Raw genomic sequence first — 19,285 nt, forward strand, 5'->3', positions numbered from 1 at the left:
AATTTCAGTTTTATTCTGAAGATAAATGTTTAGAGCAATAAAACAACATGAACAGATTTATAATTTTAAAGAAAATTATAATATTTGAATGAGACTGTAGCAAGGAAACCAATTCAGAGGCTGTCACAGTGATGCAGGTGAGAGATGATGGTGGCTTGGGCCAGGGTAGCAGCAATGAAAGTGATGAGTAGGTATTTCTTACTGGATGTTTTGAAGGCATACATGAAAGCCTTATCAGATTGCATGAGGGGTGTAAACAAATAGAGGATCCAAGGATAATTCTTAGTGGGGTGTGTGTGTGTGTGTCTGTGTGTGTGTGTGTGCGTGTGTGTGTGTGTGCGCGCGCTTGGCCTTGAATGCCTGGTTGAAAGGTTACCAGATATAGAGGTGGAAATATTGGAGATCAGTAAGTTAGGGAGAAAAGTTGACAATCAGCTGTGCACATATGGTATTTAAAGACACATGATTCAGTAGGATCATCTAGGGTGTGAATGTGAAAGGAGAGAATAAAAAGTTCAAAGTCAATCTCTGTAATTTAGAGGTTGGAAAGGGGGAAAAGATCCAGGAAAGGAGGCTGAGACAGAGTATCCTGAGATTAACAACCAAGCAGGGAGTTTGCTGTTCTGAAATTCAAGTGCCCAACGTGTATCAAGGAGCAGAGTAATAAGCTGTGTTAAAATCTGCTCTAGGGTCAATCTAAAAGTGAAACTCAGCCACTTGATCTAGCTACCTGGAAGTCATCAGTAATGTTCAAACACCTCTGTCTGTGAAATACTGGTGACGAAAACCTGAACGGAGAAGGTCAGGTGAGAGAAGGAGGTAAGAAAGTAGAAACAACTCAGTAGTTCTTTCACAATGTCTGCTATAAATTCAGAGTAGAAAATAGGATGGAACTTCAGTTTTTGAGTCCCTTCATTCTATAGACCAATTTAATCTAATATTAGAGAGTCTTTCTCCTCTTCCTCCTTTTTCTCCTCCCCTCCTCTTCCTCCTTTTCCTCTTTCTTCTTTATGTGGAAAATCAAGGTTAAATTCTCAGCCCAAGGTCATAAGATGGGTAACTGGTAAAATAAGGTGCGAAGCCTGATTATCAAATTCTATTTCATTTCCACTACAATAACGCAGGAAACCTACATTTTTCTTATAGGAATATACTTACAGGAAGAGAGACTAAGGATGATATCCTTTCCATGTATCACTTCATATTTTCTCCATTCTCCTATTCATCCTCATATCTTGTTCACCCAGAGGCTTAATGTCCACCTATGGACTGATTGACCTGAGGTGATGAAGCAGGTTAGGGTGAATACTTTTGGTTTTAAAAAATTACATTAATATAATTATGTTAGTTTCCCCACCTTTCTTCTTTCTCTCCCTGTCCTCTCCTCCCTCTCATATAGTGTAGTAATTTGTCTGAAAACCTTTTCTCCTTAATCTTCCACTTTGTGTTTCAGAGCTGGTGCCTGCAGAGTTCACAGGTAAAAGCTTAGCCTTTTGGGAGCCATGGATCCCCAAATAAGGTGCTCATTGGTGAACTGTACCATAATGGCTCCTCACAGCACACCACGCCAGCAACTCAGGGATCAACTACTCCCCGAACAGCAGTATTATCTGACGTGATGAATCATTATAGTTTCATTACAGCCTTTTGAGTCAATGATGTGGGAAGAATGGGCTATCATTTTTAGCCCCTCGGGAAAAGAGCTATTTTGCTTCCCCAATGGCGCCTCCTTCCATTTCATCCATGTCCGCTATTTTTGACTTTCTCCCTCAGGCCCTAGTACCTCTACTGTGCTATAACCCCCAAGAAACCACATATGTTTGATTATTTATTAGTGACATTGCTATTGGCTTTGCATCTTCCAGTACATTTGCTGTCCACTATTTTTGACTTTCTCCCTCAGGCCCTAGTACCTGTACTGTGCTATAACCCCCAAGAAACCACATGTGTTTGATTATTAGTGACATTGCCATTGGCTTAGCATCTTCCAGTACATTTTGCTGTGAGGAAAAGAGCACTAAGCTGAAAAACCAGAATAGATGTCAGTCAATGGGAGTCTGGTAATGAAATTTATTTGTAATTTTAGAACAGTGAGTATTTCATGTTGATTGATGGGTTGGTTGGTTGATAGATGTAGACATAGATACAGATAGGCACAAAAACACACATACATGCATATGCACAAACACATATAAATATATGTATTGTCTGTCTATCTATCTATCTATCAATCAATCATCTATCTACCTACTACAATTTGCATCCTCAGAATCTTAGTAGAGGGATGTTTGCTAGGAGAATGCATTCAGTCTAATGCTTCTTTATCTGAAAGTTTTAATCGTATTAGTGTCCCTGCCTGCTCCACAGTGTTAGTGTGAGACTTGACAAAGTCATTTGAGAATATTATATATAGAAGTCCATGTGTGTACCTCATCAGTTTATTTATTTAAACTATAGAGATTCAATAGAAATTTCTTCAACAGACATTTCTGATCATCTGTTATCTGCCTGGAAATATGCAGAGCTCTGGAGATAAGGACTCACACGCTCAAGACCCTCAAAGTCTAAGTGGCGAGTATAAGATTTCTTCTGTTGGGCATGGAGTTAATTTTGGTTAATCTCCAGATCAAGAGTAAATTCAACTGAAAGACCCAGAGATTCTAGTGACAGACTTTTACTTGCAATAAAAAGGATATTTGGTAGTTTTGGGCAGCCTTTGAAATACAGTTGGGTTCATATTTGTATCTCATCAAATAAATATTCATTTAAGTTTCTTCTACTAAGAGTAAAAATAGCAACTCTTCATAACTGTAGAGTGCTTTAATCTAGTGCTTTCACATAATAAGTTTATCTGATGTTCATGATGATCCTGAAATTTTGTTATCCTACTTTTACATATGAGGAAGTGATCTCAGAATCACAAAGAATCTTGCATAAGGAGGTTACGTTGATAGTGAAGTTGGAATTGGGTCTGAGGTGTCCTGTGCTATCCTGGACATTGATCTTGTACCTACTAGACCCTAGAAGAGCCAGAAGGTCCTGGGAAGTTGGGTGGCTGGGTGAGAAGGGACACTCATGGGGCTTGAGAAAGTGGCTATTTACTAAACATAACTGAAATGTTTTAATAGCTTAACAAATTATGTAACCATACCAGAGAGAACTGACTTACCTCTTTCTAAGTCAATTATTAAAAATACAAAAATCTCAAGAGTTAAAACAGATAATAAATATGTCTCCATGTGTATTTTATCACAATCTTAGTACATTTCTAGGATCAAGCAAATTTTGGAAACAGTAGCATTGATTCAGTGTGGGTTCTGGGAGTAGATTGCCTGTTTAAATTCTACTCAGGTAACCTAAGGAAAATCATTTAACCTTGTTAGTTCTCATTTTATTTATTCTTGAATTTGGAATAATTAAAGTGACTATCTTATAGGGTTCAAAAGATCAAGGTTAACCAATCTATGTAAAATTCTAAGCACAGTCACTACTGGATCCCTGTGAACAGCCAGTAAATGTTGGCTATAAAAATATAATGTTAGCTGTATAAATGTCTGTCTTCTAATGCAGCTTTCATCCACATTTATGGAGTGTCATTGAAGTTACATTTCTCACGTGAAGATGACTCACTGTCCTTTAGTTACTGGGACATGTTACATGACTTGTTCACCAATGGTAAAAAGTAAGAATTTGGAGTAGCTATTGTTAAGCTAGTTGGAGAATCTGGAAAGAAGGTTTATTATTGTCCTCCCACTCAAAAAAGTACATATGAGCCAGCAAATAAAGTCCTTTATATAATTTTGAGAGGTTCACAACTTCCTGAGTCTGATTTATTAGATTGGAAAGATATTTTAGCTGCCAACTCATCTCCCATACAATTCTAAAGATGAGCAATGTAAAAGGTAAGACTATTGGGACATGTCTCAGTTTGGGATCTGTGGTCAGTGGAATAGTGGTTTCTACAACAGTGTCTATGTTCTAGTGTTCTTGGGACCTGTGAGTGTGTTACCTTGTCTGGCAAAAGGGCTATTGCAAATGTGATTGAATTAAGAACCTTGAGATAGGAGATTATCCTGGGGAGTGTGTTTTTATGGATACAGTAATTTTCCTTCTGTGTTGTTGGAATCCATCTTCCATAATGATTTAGAAACCACTCTCCTAGGGTCTCAACCCCTAATCCTCCTGTCAGAGAAGAAACTTTGAAGAGGGAGATTAATGGAATAAACTACAACCACACTCCTCCATTAAGTCTCAGGCCTCAGTAGGTATTGTCATTCCCTTCCATCAATTCTAGCCTCCTCTCTCAGCTACCACCTTTGCTGACCTACATAGCTAGTAGCCTGATCCGTATTGTCATAACTGAGGAGTCTAAGCTCCTGGTCCTCATGTCCTTTGTAGAGTGAGGTTTCTATCCCTATCTGTTTACAGTCACTGTACAGTCAACTGATCAGGATATTACAAAGAAGCACCGAAGCAGATTGCCTGCATTCTACATATATTGTTTTTTACCCCATCTCACGTAATGGTAGCCCTAACTCCTTCTGATAACAAGAGTCAATTATTGCTGGTAAATGGTGACTCCTCTACTTGCCTGCACATCCTTAGGAAAAGGAGTGAAGTAACCAGGTGGCGGCCACAGCTTTTAATTCAGTGTGACTCAAGAGGGGGCCCTGGTGTATGCTCTCTTTCAGATCCAGAACCTCCAACTCAATAGTCTGGAATTGCAGGAAGGAGAAGCACAGATTTCCCCAGGGGTCACTAGAGGTCATGGTAAGTGAGGCCACACCTGCTTCCATCACTTGGTTCCTGAACCCGTGTATCCTTCCTACGGAATACACAGCACAATATAAAGGCCTCGGATGCATCCTGGATGACTGCATTCCATCTTCACAGGGTATAACCTCTGAGCTGATGTCTCAACTGTGTCTTCAGCAAGCTGTTCCAGAAATGCATCAGGCCAGCAACTTCCTGGTAATGTGTTATGTAATATCAAACTGGATCTATTGATCATCACTTCATTCCTAAACCTCCTCTGTTGAAATGTTGATTCTCTTGCTCTGACTTTATAAGAAATCCCGTGCTAGTGGATGGAACACTCAAAAAAACCTTGCATTATGATACCATCTGAGCCCTGTGGGCAGGAATGACAAATCTATAAACAGAATACATTCTATTTCTTTGTGAATGAACCACTGGGTCTTTCTAGGATAGACCAATAAACTGAACTTAACATCAAGTAATTGTTTAGGTTTTACGAGGAATGGTGCCACATAGGGGACTCACCCTTGCTCTCTGTTGTAGGTTGGACATTTGGCAGTGGAGGTAGCTACATCAGCCTTGGGAATGGAAAACCTATGCTATTGGGGCAATGCATAGCTTCTATTTGTGCCACTGTGGATATTTATTGTATTGGGCCATCCTAGAAAGACCAGTGGTTAATTCACTGGCATGGTTACTGACTGAGACTGGCTGTTGCCAACTGTCCAAATTATTTTGTCTACCAGCTTAGTACCCTAACTATGGTGGATGCTTTCTGAAGGTAGATACTAAGATACAATGCAATGATTTCCATAATTTATGAACACGCTATATATCTCTTATACGTATTTGCCATAACTTTTTGTCTCTCATCTTGCAATTGTTTCCATCCAAGTCCTTGACCAGATTCCCAAGTCATTCACCAAAGCCAATAAATCCATACGTATTCCAATCTTGGAACACTTCTTATTACAATGAAAGTGAATGACATGGTGTAATGCCTAAAGATCTACCCATTGGGAAGACTTTTCATTATCACTGTTTTACAAGACCACCTCTGAGTGAGGCTGTAATGCAGCCAGGTTCCATTTTTGGCTTATAGCCATGTACTGAGCTGTACATCTGTTAACCAAGCTCAAGTTTTTCCTTTCTCCATTCATAGGTCACTTAGGTACATACTGATTCCTTGTTCCCTCCATTTTGTAAAACCATCCCAGCAGGTTTGTATCAATTTTATTAATCCTTTCAAATAACCAAGTTAGAACCATTGACTTTTTTTCTGTTTTGATCTAATTTTTATTTTATTAACTTTCATTCATTTCTATTCTTATGATCTATTTTGTTTTTAATTTGCTTTTTTTGTATATACCTTAGGTTATTATCTTAGATCACTTCACTACCTTTAACTTTTCTTCTTTTGTACTGTAGGCATTCAAAGTTATAAATACTTCTTAAAAATACTCATTTAGCAAAATCCTACAAGTTCTGACATTGTTACTATTTTTATCTTAAGTGGTCTATCATTTATTAAAAGAGGGTTATTAATTAATATAGTCATACCATCTATTTCACTCTTAATATTTTTGCTATATATTTTTCCATTTTAAAAATTATCAACCTATCTTTATATTTAACAATTAGTTTTTGTTAACAACCTGTTACTGAATCTTGCTTTGTATCTAATTTTACAACTTCTGCTTTTTAATTGGAATATTTTAGTTTCTTTAATTTTTGATATAAATATTGATGTGTTGAAGCTTAATTCCACAGTGATTGCTACTTGTTTTACATTTTTTCCATTTGCATTTGTTTCTTTGCTTCTCCATTATTTTCTTCTGTTTTTGAATTGTTTGTTAATATTCCATTTTATTTCATTGACTTATTAGTTATTTCTTTTGTGTTTTGTAATATTTACTCCAGATGTTACAACATGTGTGTTTAACTTATAATCTTTCGTCAAGTAAAATTATGCTACCTAATGAAAAATGAAAGTTAATATGCTAGTACACTTCTATGTTACTTCTTCTACTCAGTCAGAACAAAGTTGAGGCATATGAGAGACCTCGTTTATAAACATGATCCTGAGGATGAGAGTTTTCTAAAATCATATACTCTAGGCACCTAGCCCACCTCATCCTAGATTGTACTCTCCTCTCTCTTCCTGCCATGTTTTGCCATTATTGTCAAATATTTTATTTCTACATATACTATGGACTCACAATAGTTGTTTTTCTTGCAAGATTTAATAGTCAACCTCCAAAGTAATTTTATAAGTGTGTGTGTGCATGTGTGTGCACACGTGTGTGTGTGTGTGTGTGTATAATAAAAAGGTATATTGACCCTTTTGGTATTTTTTTACTTCTTCCTATTGATCTGGCCTTCATATGGCATTATTTTTCTCTATAACAAATAATTTCCTCTTATCATCATTATATTTCAGATCAACTGTAGCCACATTTTCTCACATTCTATGTAACTGAAAATGTCTTTATTTTGCATTCCTTTTTGAGGAATGATTTTTGTATATACATCATTCTAGGTTGATTTTTTTTCTTTAAACACTTTAAAGATGTTGTAGTTTGACTACTTTATATATGATTCAGTTTGTATTAATTTTGCTTGTGATTTGCTTCTCTTTTTGATTCTGAAATTTTATGTGTTCCAAAAATTTTGGAAAAGTATTGGAAACTTCTTGGTTCTCTCTCTTCTCTTCTTCTGGTACTCCAATTACATGACTTATATTATTAGAATTGTTCCAAAGTCTTGGGTGCTGGAGCTGTTTTTATTCTATCTTTTATCTCTCTTTGTACTTTAGGTTGGGTAATGCCTACTAGCCTGACTTAAAGTTCAGTGACCCTTTCCTCTGCTGTGTCCAAAATGCTTTGAAATCTAAGAAATGACATTTTAAAAAATTTCTAACAGTTTGTTTTCTCTTTTTATTAGTTTAATCTCTCTTTTGATATTCTCTTTGGAAATTTCTCTGCTCACACATGCTAACTTTTCCCATTAGATTTTTAAATACATTTTTTATACTTATTTTACAGTCACAATGTGGTAATTCCAACTTCTCTGCCAACAGTGGGCCTACTTCTATTGACCAATTTATCTCTTGGCCATGAGTTGCTGTTTCCTACCTTTTTCATATGTTCTTAATTTTAAATCAAGTGCCAGATATCCTGTGTAAGATATAGCTGAGAGTAAAGTAGATACTATTTACCTCATCAAAAAGGGAATTTCCTTAGTTTCATCAGACTGCTGCTAAGGCGATTTGAGTTAAACTCTTCTGTAATTGAACTGAGTCATGCCACTGTGTGGAGAGTGGATTAACGATTGCAGAGTCACAGGGTGGCAGCAGGCAGGCCATGGGGAAGACTTTACTACTCTCCAGAAGAAAGAGAATGGTGGCTAACACTAAGGTGTTAGAAGTATACAGGAAAGTGTTCAAATTTGTGACTAATTTCAGACTTGAGTGAGTGTGAGGCAGAAATGAGAGGACACTATAAATGAAATCTGCCATGCTTTGGGATGTGCAGAGTGAGGAGGATGGAAAGAATGAGGAAGGATAACCACAGACTTCACCAGCTGGCTCTGCCTTTTCAGGGCAGGTTGCACATCTCATGTCTTGTACAGGATTAAACACAAGAGTTGGCACATACAGGTAGTAGGTGTACAACAAATGCTTACTGGATAGCACAAATTCAGCCTAATTTGAAATGTCTTTCAAAGTCTGTCCTAATATCCCCTGAGCTCTCTTTGGCTGGCCACATTTACCAGTAAATTGCTATAAATAAAAGATGCAAAATTATTTCAGGGGCAGCAGATACAATGACGGTCCTGATTTTAATATCCTGTCAAGGAAACTGCCTCCAAGTAAAACTCTATGGCTTGTTTTACTTAGTTCTGTTAGAAGAAAAGCTTTGCTGACCTTGATGTATCCTCACTTATAGTTCTGGGACATCTAAATATTTCAAGCCCCTGGTGCACACTATAATCCTGCCCAGTAAGTAGCAAATAGGTCTCAGTATTTTCTTTGCTCAAACTGCATTATACATTTCTGGACTTACAGATCATAACTCTGCAATCACTTGTTACCTATGCATGACAGGTAGGGAGATTAGCACAGAAAGGAACAGACAAAAATGCTTTGAGAGAAAGAAATTCATTCTCAGCAAGACAGAGGGTATCCAGGCAGTGATTTTCAGTGTCCAAAGATGAGAGAGGCAGGTGAAAACTGGATTGGGTGGGCAGGATCTACTATTATTGAGCTGCTTTAAATTAAGCCCTTATATTCTCCCAACTACAAGCATGTTAGTCTGTTTTCACCCTACTATGAAGAACTGCCTGAGACTGGATAATTTATAAAGAAAAGAGGTTTAATTGACTCACAGTTCAGCATGGCTGGGGAGGCCTCAGGAAACTTACGCTTATGGTGGAATGCAAAGGGCATGCAAGGCACCTTCTTCACAAGACAGCAGGAAGGAGAAGTGCCGAGTGAAGGGGGAGGAGTACCTTACAAAACCATCAGATCTCATGGGAACTCACTCACAGTCACCAGAACAGCATGACAGTAACTGCCCCCATGATTCATTTACCTCCACATGGTCTCTCCTTTGACATGTAGGGATTATGAGGATTATGGGGATTACAACTCAAGATGACTTTGGGTGGGGATACAAAGCATAACCATATCAACTAGGTGTTTTTCTTGGGTTTTTGCGTGACTACTGGCTCCTTTTGGGGATGGCTTTCTGTGAATTCCTCAGACCACACACTGTTTTATCTGAATCTTTGTTTCCAAGTATTATGAAGTTACCTAGGGAGGTGTTGTTATTGGGCTCAAGGCATAGCTCTTTTAAGACCAGCAAAGGCACACTCTAAAGGAACTGCCATCTCTCTTACAAGTAAAACCAGCATCCTCAATGTTGTCCCTGAAAGACGTCATGATTTGAGGGATCTATCTTCTTACTATCTCCATCTCTGCACTGCCTTTGGCGGGTGGTGGGAGATGGGGTGGGGGGGTGTTGCTTCTTTGATTCTCTGGACCAAGGATGGTCATTAATATATTCTATATAATCATTTATACAGTGGAAACCAGGCTGAAACATTAAATTAGAGATAGTGAAGCCTTTGTGTTAACCAAAATACCAATGCATCAAGTCATACACAATTCCACAATGTGTTTTCAAGGTATGGCTTGCTTTCTAAGGCTTAGGGGCTAGACTTTTCTTCACATTAATAGACTCTCACTTATGTGTTAGGTGACATCTTAACACCTTCTCCCCAGAATATAAATATTTAAAGTCCTGATAGTCTCCACCTACAAAGAGGGAGGCAGGATCTCTCTTCACCATCTGCTGAAGGATTTCCTTGTGAGACCAGGGTTGCTTCCTACAATTCTGTCCTTATTTGAGAAAACAATACATACTATTCACCCAAATTAGGTTCTATCAATATGAATGTATCCAGAAACACACAGTTTAAATTCCAGATTTATCCTAGAGATACCACAGATGCTGCTAGGATGGAGACTGGCAAATATGCATGCCTGTTAGAGTGGAGCCCAGAACTCTAAGAATAGCTCCCATTAATGTAATCCAACTTATTCATAACAACTCCCCACATTGCTGTCTTCTAACTAACATTGACTGTCTTCTAATCAGGGTGTCAGTGTCCACTAGCTGAAGACCACAAAGTACACACAGTACAACAATATTTATGAGTTGCTGAAGCAAAGGATACCACACACCATGCAATATGGTTTGGCTATGTCCCCACCCAAATTTCATCTTGAATTATAGCTCCCACAATTCCCACATATCCTGAGAGGGACCCAGTGGGAGGTAATTGAATCATAGGGGCAGTTTCACCCCATACTGTTCTCGTGGTAGTGAATAAGTCTCACGAGATCTCATGGTTTTACAAGGGGAAACACCTTTCACTTGGTTCTCTCATTTCTCTCTTCCCTGCCACCAGGTAAGATGTGACTTGCTCCTCCTTGCCTTCTGCCATGACTGTGAGGCCTCCCCAGTCATGTGGAACTGTGAGTCCATTAAACCTCTTTCATTTATAATTACCCAGTTTCAGGTATGTCTTTATTAGCAGCATGAGAGTGGTCTAATACACCATGGAAAACTATGGGGACTCCCACTAGGAGGATGTTGAGAGGAGCTTGCTATAGAATTTGGGCTTATGTTAGTTGATTTTTGGGACAGTTCATGGAAGTGGGAGTTTGCTCTGTTGTGGGTTGTTGTCAGGAATTGGGGTGATACTATGATTGGATAGCAATAATTTTGCTATCTTCCTGTTTCATGATTAATTCCTCCTGCTTCTTGGTTGCAGGATAAATTATTGAAACATCTGGCATTAAAAAAATGGCTGTGCAACTGCATTTAAGACTCTGATCAGTAGACATTGACCAACTGTAACACAAGCAATTACCAGAAACAAAATGGTTCTTCATCTTTGTAGTAGTTCCTGAGGCTAGGAGGCTAGATGTTCAACCCCAGACCAAAAAACAAACAAACAAACAAACAAACAAAAACAAATCTCAAAGTCCAGCTGTGTCTGTTCTGGAAAGTCAGGTGGATTTTTGTTTCATCCTAGCCCCAGTCTGTTCTATTCAACTTGCTTATATATATATAGGCATGGAAAGGTGTGCTTCTAGTAAAACTCCTTGTCTAGCTGAAAGAACATTAAAGGCTATGTAATTATCCGTCACAAACTTTTGGTTGTCAGGTCTTTGGGAAAGTTGTTGTGTCATGTGAATTTTGCCAGGGTCATACATTAGTTTTGAATCCTTTTTTTTTTTTTTTTTCTAATAGCATTATGCCTACCAGGAGAACTGGAACACAAGCTGAACCCTTCTTGGACAATGATGTGGCTACTAAGAGAACCATTTATATCTGCTGTATCAACATGAATGATCTTATTCAAGAAATCTATTCAGAGTTCCAGAAATTTCACTCTGTGCTCTCATAAACACTTTTCCTTTATAAATTACACTTATCACTGAGTACAGGCTACTGGACAGGTACATCTGTACAAAGATAGGAAATATAAATTGCTACCTAACTGAAAACCTTCTGCCACCTGTTTGGAGACACAAAAGCAGAAAGCAATGTATTTTATTTTTAAGGGAAAAAAGAGAACAGGCTCTGAACACCTACTCTGTGCTGCCCACTAAAATATTTTGCACTCATCTATTTTTATTCTCCAAACTACTTTATGAGGTGAGGTTCAAATGCTCAATATGCTATGAAAAGTAGGTAAAGTGGTCTCTGCCCTTTGTGTCTGATCAGTAGATTATGCTTTCTTTATTGGGAAACACTCATAATACCCTTTGAGAAACCTTCCTTCCCCATGTCCATAGGATCCTTATGGAGTTAATCTCCACTCTTTACTTGCTGGGTTGGGAATTTGCCCCAAATCTGGTCAATCAGAGGGGTTAGTTTGATGTGGCACATCAAACCCAAGTTTGTCTAATTAGCATGAGTCCAATAAATGTTTTTGGAACAAATAGGAAAGAGGCCTTTTCCTTGTGGATTTCTAGGCAATAGGGACAATGCAAGTATAGAGATACCAGAGACCATCATCTGAGAAGTCCTGCTGGAGATAAACAAAGAAAACAGAAAAACAAAACCATGATGAGAGCATGATAGTGAAAGTGTGAAATACGTGAATATGAATACAGCTCTGCTTAAAGCCTGTTTTCACTTAACTTCTTAGTTATGCAATCTAGGAAAATATTTTTTGTTTTCCCCTTAGCAATTTGGGTTGCATTTTTCTCTTGGGCAGGTGGAAAGGGAGAGGCTCATCCAGACAGAATTTCTTGCCTAAAAATAAAGTTAGAATTAGGACAACTGGGATTTCACTGAGTCATTTTGAGTCAGAGACCCATTCTCTGCCAGGAGACATGGTAAAGGAGAGTTAGAATAAGTGCTCTGAAAACTCAGGGGAGAAGAAGTCTTCATGAAGAAGATACGAATGATTAATAAAGATTTCATAAACTATGTTCAGTAGAATGTCCTTCGGTATTTTTCACTGTGATATCCTGTCCTTGATAATCGCAACTAAATTTGTCTTTCTTTGTGGCAGGAACACCATTCTAGGGACAAATACAGAATTATCCACAACCCTGGAGGCGATTCACATCACTCATGCTTTTTGTAACCACTGGATTTTGAGACAGTAAAGCCCATTCAAAAGCAATTTGTTTTAATTTTTGAATTATTCCAAGGCAGGAGCAACATCTTTCATCACAGACCCACTAGTTCCCCAATGATTGTATCTCATTTTATTTTATATCTACAATATTTAGCATAGTGTCTGACCTACAAAATATTCCCAATAAGTGTTTGTTAAATGATTGAGTGGATTAATTAATTCTACCAGTGGCATCACATCCAAACACCTGATTCTTATCTGTCTGCTATCAATTTCCCCAGAGTTCAAATAGTGCCAAGTCTTCTCATTGATAAATGAACTCATCGTTCTTTCCATTGTGGATCACAGAACACCTGTCTTCTAGGAAAGGAAAGTCCAGTTCTTTAACAGCCTAAGTTTCCATTACCCTCACAAGAGCAAAGGTAGGTCTCTCCCCTAAAAGGCTATGAATAACAATATGCTCTCCCCTCATGATGCAAAGAGGGCAGCAGACTTAAAATATAAATAATGACCTGAAAGCAAGGTAATTTGCAACTATTTCATAGCTGATGAGCCATTATTCCCTGCTATCATCAATGCATCTAAAACAGGCTCTCCTATCACCTTGTTCAACCTCTATCATAAAATTAATTACTTCTGGATAGACCCCATTTAATTGCTCATAAAATTGATCTTACTTTTCAGATTTTATGGTAACTAGTATGTCATCAACAAAAGTGCCTAGAATAAATGGGATGCTTATTATCCACCTGGAAATAAAGTAAAATAAACCCATGATGGATGTAGGAGTCTTTGACATGTGTGTCTCTAGTACTGTAACAGATACTTGTAGACAAGTACGCAATACCCCCAAAGATCTTTTCCTGGGTAGAGTTTTTATTTTAAAAAAATTATAAAAAGGTACTTTGATTCAGTTAGAACATTAAATGCATTTCATTTCAAATAAGTATAAGGACTATTATTATTGTTCATGCATTTATTCATTGGTTTATTCGACCTAGAGGCAGTTTGGGTATGGGAAGAACTTGTGATTTGGAGTTAGAAGAACCTGAATTCTAACCTCATTTCCTGTATGTAATAACCACTTTCCTTGGAAAATTACCTTTTTAACCTTTTCTAAACTACAGGCTTATCCTCCGTAAATTAATGATTAGAATATTTATTTCTTTCATTTTTTTCTTTTTTGTATTTTTTGAAATGAGGTCTCACTCTGTCACCCAGGCTGGAGTGCAGTGGCATGATCTCGGTTCACTGCAACCTCCGCCTCTCGGGTTCAAGCAATTCCCCTGACTCAGCCTCCCAAGTAGCTGGGACTACAGGTGCATGCCACCATGCCTGGCTAAGTTTTTTTTGTATTTTTACTAGAGACAAGGTTTCACCCTGTGAGCCAGGCTGGTCTTGAACTCCTGACCTCAAGTGGTCTGCCTGCCTCAGCCTGCTGGGATTACAGCCATGAGCCACCACATCCAGCCAATAATATTTATTTCATAGGGTGTTGTTAAATTTAAATAAGATGATGAATACAAAACACCTAATAAAGGTCCTGGTCCAAAAAAAGGCATTTAATCAGTGTTACATGCTATTACGTTACTATCGCTGCTATTAATAAACCAACAAGAAAACCCACATGCCATTGAAGCGAGATAGCTTGAGCTTGATAGAAAGATGATAGGTTTTAATAGATCAGTGTTTGGATTCCAACTATGATTTAGAATCTGTATATCCTTAGGTGAGTTACTGAATCTCTCTCATGCTCCATGTTCTCATATATGTGTGTTTATATATGTAAGTTTAACACAGAATCAGATGAAATGGTGGATGAGAGGGAGCTCAGAGCCATGCTCGCTGTAGGGACCCAATGTATATGGAAACCCTGGCCTCAGCCTCCACACTTTTCCTCCTATTTCTCTTTGGAGTGGTAGGGATGAGGCCTCTGAAATGCATCTGTTGTTTACTTCAGTTGGCTGAAGAGCTGGACAGAGGGGCAGGATTCTGACCAAAAGAAAAAGACCATTATTGCCTACATCTGGTGGAGCTCAGGAGTTGGATAATTCTACTACATTCTCAGGTGATGATTGCCCCAGAAGACAGGCCTGGCCAAGCATCCAGTCCTAGGACTGGGTAGGTGTATCCAGGGCACACATTCTCTATCCTTTACTATCAAACCTTATGCCTTACTACTTAACTCCTCAAACCACATTTTTCAGTTGAAGAAATTTATTTTCCTTCCTCTAAGTTCGTCTCTCTCTTAGCAACTGACTTTAGCCCCCGTGGTTCCCTCTGTCTGCAACACTTGGATTCAGCTTCTGCTTGTTTCACTTAGACATTGCTATTCACTCTCATAATTGAGAGGACATGCTATGTCCTCCTCAGAGTCTTCTCTTAACCTCCAAGTCTAGGTGAGATGCTCTGTGTAATCAGCATGCGGTTCCCCTCCCATGTTGCTTGCTCCACTGCCCTATGAGCTCTGGCTTGTCCAGCTATAATTTACACACTTAAACCCTGTGAACTTACCTGTCTGTTCTATTCACCTTTAGGTTCATTCAGTGCAGATTTTCAGTGACAATTTGTTGAATTGTTAGAAGGAAGATATACTAGAATGGGAAGCTCATAGGTCAGAGAAGTGTCAAGATCAAATGTCAAGGCCACTTGGCTTAGAGCTCAAAGGACAAGCCTCCATCCAGATAATCCACAGGGTGAGGTCAATAAAAACAGCCCAACCAGAACCCAAGATGTCAGAGTAGTCAGAGTGAAGGAAAAAGCAATGCAGTGGCCAAGAGAAGAGGAATAGACTAGATTTGGATTGATGCTGTCCTCATCGCAGTCTTTGATTAGCTGTGATGGCAGTGAAATGGGAATGTTCCCTTATCCCCCTCACAGGGTGTGTGACAGGGATGTGGCTCACTCCTTCAGTGCCCTGCTGCTCAAACCCCTAGGGGGAGCATGCAGATGGGCAGATCCTGGGGAGCGTTTTTGGGCTCCAATCCCACGACAGCATCTAGGGTTAAGTGTTTACAGCACCCAAAGCCCCAGTGGGAGTGTGTTACAGTGCACCCTTTCAGTTTAGCAGTCTGCAGCTCAATTAGACCCTCTGCCTTATCGCAAGGACAGAGGGCTTTCTGTATCCTGGCTTCTTGCCCTAGTGTACCAGAAAAATCAGATCACATGTGGGCTTGGAGGATGGGTGCATGGTTTCACTGGGTTGTGAAGGTTGCTCTCAGTGACGTGGATAGGGAACCATACGGGGGTTGGAGTGGGAAGGTGATCTTCCCCCGGAGTCGGCTGGACTCTCCTCCCACCTCCTGGGCTGAATTCTTCGTTGTCCTGCTATCAGTGGCCTGCCAGTGTCTCCTGGTGTTTGTCGATGTGCTCTTCTGCTCCTCTCGAAGTCCAGCCACTTGTGTCTGTGCCTGCTAGGGTCTTGGATTTTTATGGGCACAGGATGGGGATATGGTGGGCCAGAGTAGTCTTGGAAAATGCGACATTTGGACGCAAAAACAGGAGTGCCTGTTCTCACTTAAATCCATAGGCACAGGCTTGAGGGTGGAGCCCTCGCCTGGGATCCATCCCCACCCTCCTTCTCTACCCAGCACTTCCCTGCTCCCATCTCCTACCAGTAGGCCAGATGTGGCTGGTCTTAGAGGTCTTAAATAAAGGGGTTTGAACCATGGGCTGGGAAGAGAAATAGAGGTGGCTCCCAACTGGCATTATCTACAAGTTTCTACAGGACAGACATAGCACAGTATATGTTATTAAAAGCATTCATTCTACAGAAAAGTTGGTTCTGTGACTAAGAGATTTTAGAAAATGCTGGGTTAAGCCAAGTTAACTATAGTCTTACCAGACTTCTGAGAATCTTTATAATGCTAATATCAATTTTCTAAGCACTGACCATTTACAAACAACATGACCATATAATCCTTTCTCTTTTTTGATGGATAATTTCATTGAGCTAGTATCCCATGAGACACTGGTTTAGAAAATATTGCTATGCACTATTCTTAGTGTTTTGTATTATCTTCACGGCTGCTGTCAATTCATGTGTTTATTTATAGCTTGCCTCATTTTAGAAAAGATTTAAAGCAATCAGTACAGAGATGATCATTACAGTTTAGCTTTCCTTGGGGCTTTTTACACTAACTGTTTTTCTTGACCTGGAATTAAAATCTTCCTTCACAAATTCTATTGAAAACATCAGAAGTTATGACTTTCCTCTGGCAGAAAAGATTCTCAGAGGTATCATCAAGCTAGCTCATGAAGGTGGGAAAGTGAATGAGGGTTTCCAGGATCTAGTTTCTGAGTTTTTGACCTAGGATGCAACACAGACCCCAGTGCCATATAGAGCAGATCTAGAGAGAAGACTAGTCATGATGTGGGAACCAGGGAGAGGGGGAGACTGTGTCATTGTTCCATAATGCCGTTAAAAGTAATGGCAAAAACCGCAATTACTTTTGCACCAATCTAAACATAAGTACAGCTGCCTGACCTTGGCAAAACTTGCCTAATTTTCTGGGTCTCAATTTTATTGTGTGCATATCCTAAATAGTAGTATCTACATCAAAAGGTCATTGGAGACATTAAATGAAGTAAGGTTTATAGACTCCCTACCACAGAGAAGAAGCTTAATTAATATTCTGGCTATAATGATATTGATAATGGCACAGATTCTCATCTTCAAGATTGTCCTAGAGCCAAGGTTTATAGCTCCTTCCTGTTTTGGTCAATCTCTCATTCTTCCCAAATATTCCCTTTATCCATTTACTAGGGTAAAGTTTCCTGCTTTTTCTGGGAGGGTCCTCTGGAACCCTGAAGAAATATGAGTTGTATCTGTACCTGGTCACCCTGAAGTAATATCTTTTCTTCTTCAGCTGAGACCAATTACATGTGGGGAGAGAGATGTAAGGGAGCTGCCCCCCAAGGAGCTCTGTGCAATGTGCTGATGGATTGAGGGTGGCACTTTGTGTCTAATCACTGATGTGGGAGGATAGGGGCATGGAGGAAAGATGAGGAAATTGAATGGCAAAGGAAGTGAGGAAAAGAGACCAGGCATTTTCTGCAAAGAAAGAAGAGTTAGAGGCCAGGCATGGTGGCTCACACCTGTAATCCCAGCACTTTGGGAGGCTGGGGCTGGTGGAACACATGAGGTCAGGAGTTCAAGACCAGCCTGGCCAACATGGTGAAACCGCATCTCTACCAAAAATACACACACAAAAAATAAGCTGAGCCTGGTGGCAGGTGCCTGTAATCACAGCTACTCGGGAGGCTGAGGCAGGAGAATTGCTTGAACACAAGAGGCGGAGGTTGCAGTGAGCCGAGATCTTGCCACTGTACTCCAGCGTGGGTGACAAGAGCGAAACTCCATCTCAAAACAAACAAACAAACAAACAAAAAAAGAAAAAGAAAGAAGAGTTAGAAAAACACAGTATTCCTCCCATGAGTTGCACACACCCACATGTTCTCGAGAAGAAAATCTGGACAGCATGGAAGCTGCTTAGTTATATTGTATGTAGCAATATAACCAGGTATAATATAACTAAAAACATGTTTAACAATGACCCAAATAAAAAAACTGAGCTGTGCATTTCATTCATTTCATCTCCTGTCATCCCCACACACATTCGTTATAAGCAGGTTTTTAAAAATTTTAATCTTTATTTACAAAATGCTTATTTTAAAAATGATGACACTGTTCATTCAGTAATCCCACTTTCAGAAGATATCCTATGAAAATGACCTAAAATGCAAGGAAATATTGGGTGCATTTTGGGTCAGATGGCCTTCCATGCTCAAATGAGTAGAGTACTTTTGTTCAATCAGTTTACCACTGTCATCTAGATTTAGAATGAACTGGTAGTCCATATCTCAAATGATGCTATGAGTAACCTTGATGAGGATGTCTTGGTGTTCCATGATGTGGAGTTCGAGGAAGCTGATTCACTTTTTCACCATGACTTTCAGCTGTGTACCATGCCTTTACCTGAGCCAACTATTGCTCTCCAAATCCTGCTCTGAATGGGGTTCATACATATGCCTCTATGTAAATCCTAAATTCCTGTTGATATTTTTTTCTCAGAGAGTCACATCCATAGGACTCAAAGCAGTTCTTATTTTTTTTGCCTCAGTATATTAACAATCTTATAAAATTCCTCCCCAGAGTATAGAATTAGCTTATAGTCATGAAAGGATGGGTTTCATCTGTGTTCATCAGAATGTCCTATATCCACTGATTAATTTACTTTTTCTTCAGTGACTCAGAGATAATTTTCTCTTCAGAAAACAAAAGAATTTTCTGGCACATCTATCAGGGTAAAAACTTAAACACACATATAAACACAAACACGCTGTCCTCCAATATACATGTAAT

General features: G+C 39.2%; 1 long non-coding RNA gene across 3 annotated transcripts in view; it reads left to right on the plus strand.

Moving 5' to 3' along the window:
• LOC103887164 overlaps positions 1-19,285 on the plus strand; it is a 100,011-nt gene that overhangs the window by 37,096 nt on the left and 43,630 nt on the right. The window contains exons 3-5 of one of the 3 annotated variants that reach the window (XR_002524040.2): positions 4,692-4,770; positions 11,580-11,987; positions 13,203-14,167. This is a non-coding gene — a long non-coding RNA (uncharacterized LOC103887164). Of the gene's footprint in view, positions 1-4,691; positions 4,771-11,579; positions 14,168-19,285 lie in introns of those variants that run through there. The other 2 variants (XR_002524038.2, XR_002524039.2) reach the window with 2 other exon arrangements.

This window comes from Papio anubis, chromosome 8 (assembly GCF_008728515.1).
Source record: "Papio anubis isolate 15944 chromosome 8, Panubis1.0, whole genome shotgun sequence".
NCBI lineage: Eukaryota > Metazoa > Chordata > Mammalia > Primates > Cercopithecidae > Papio > Papio anubis.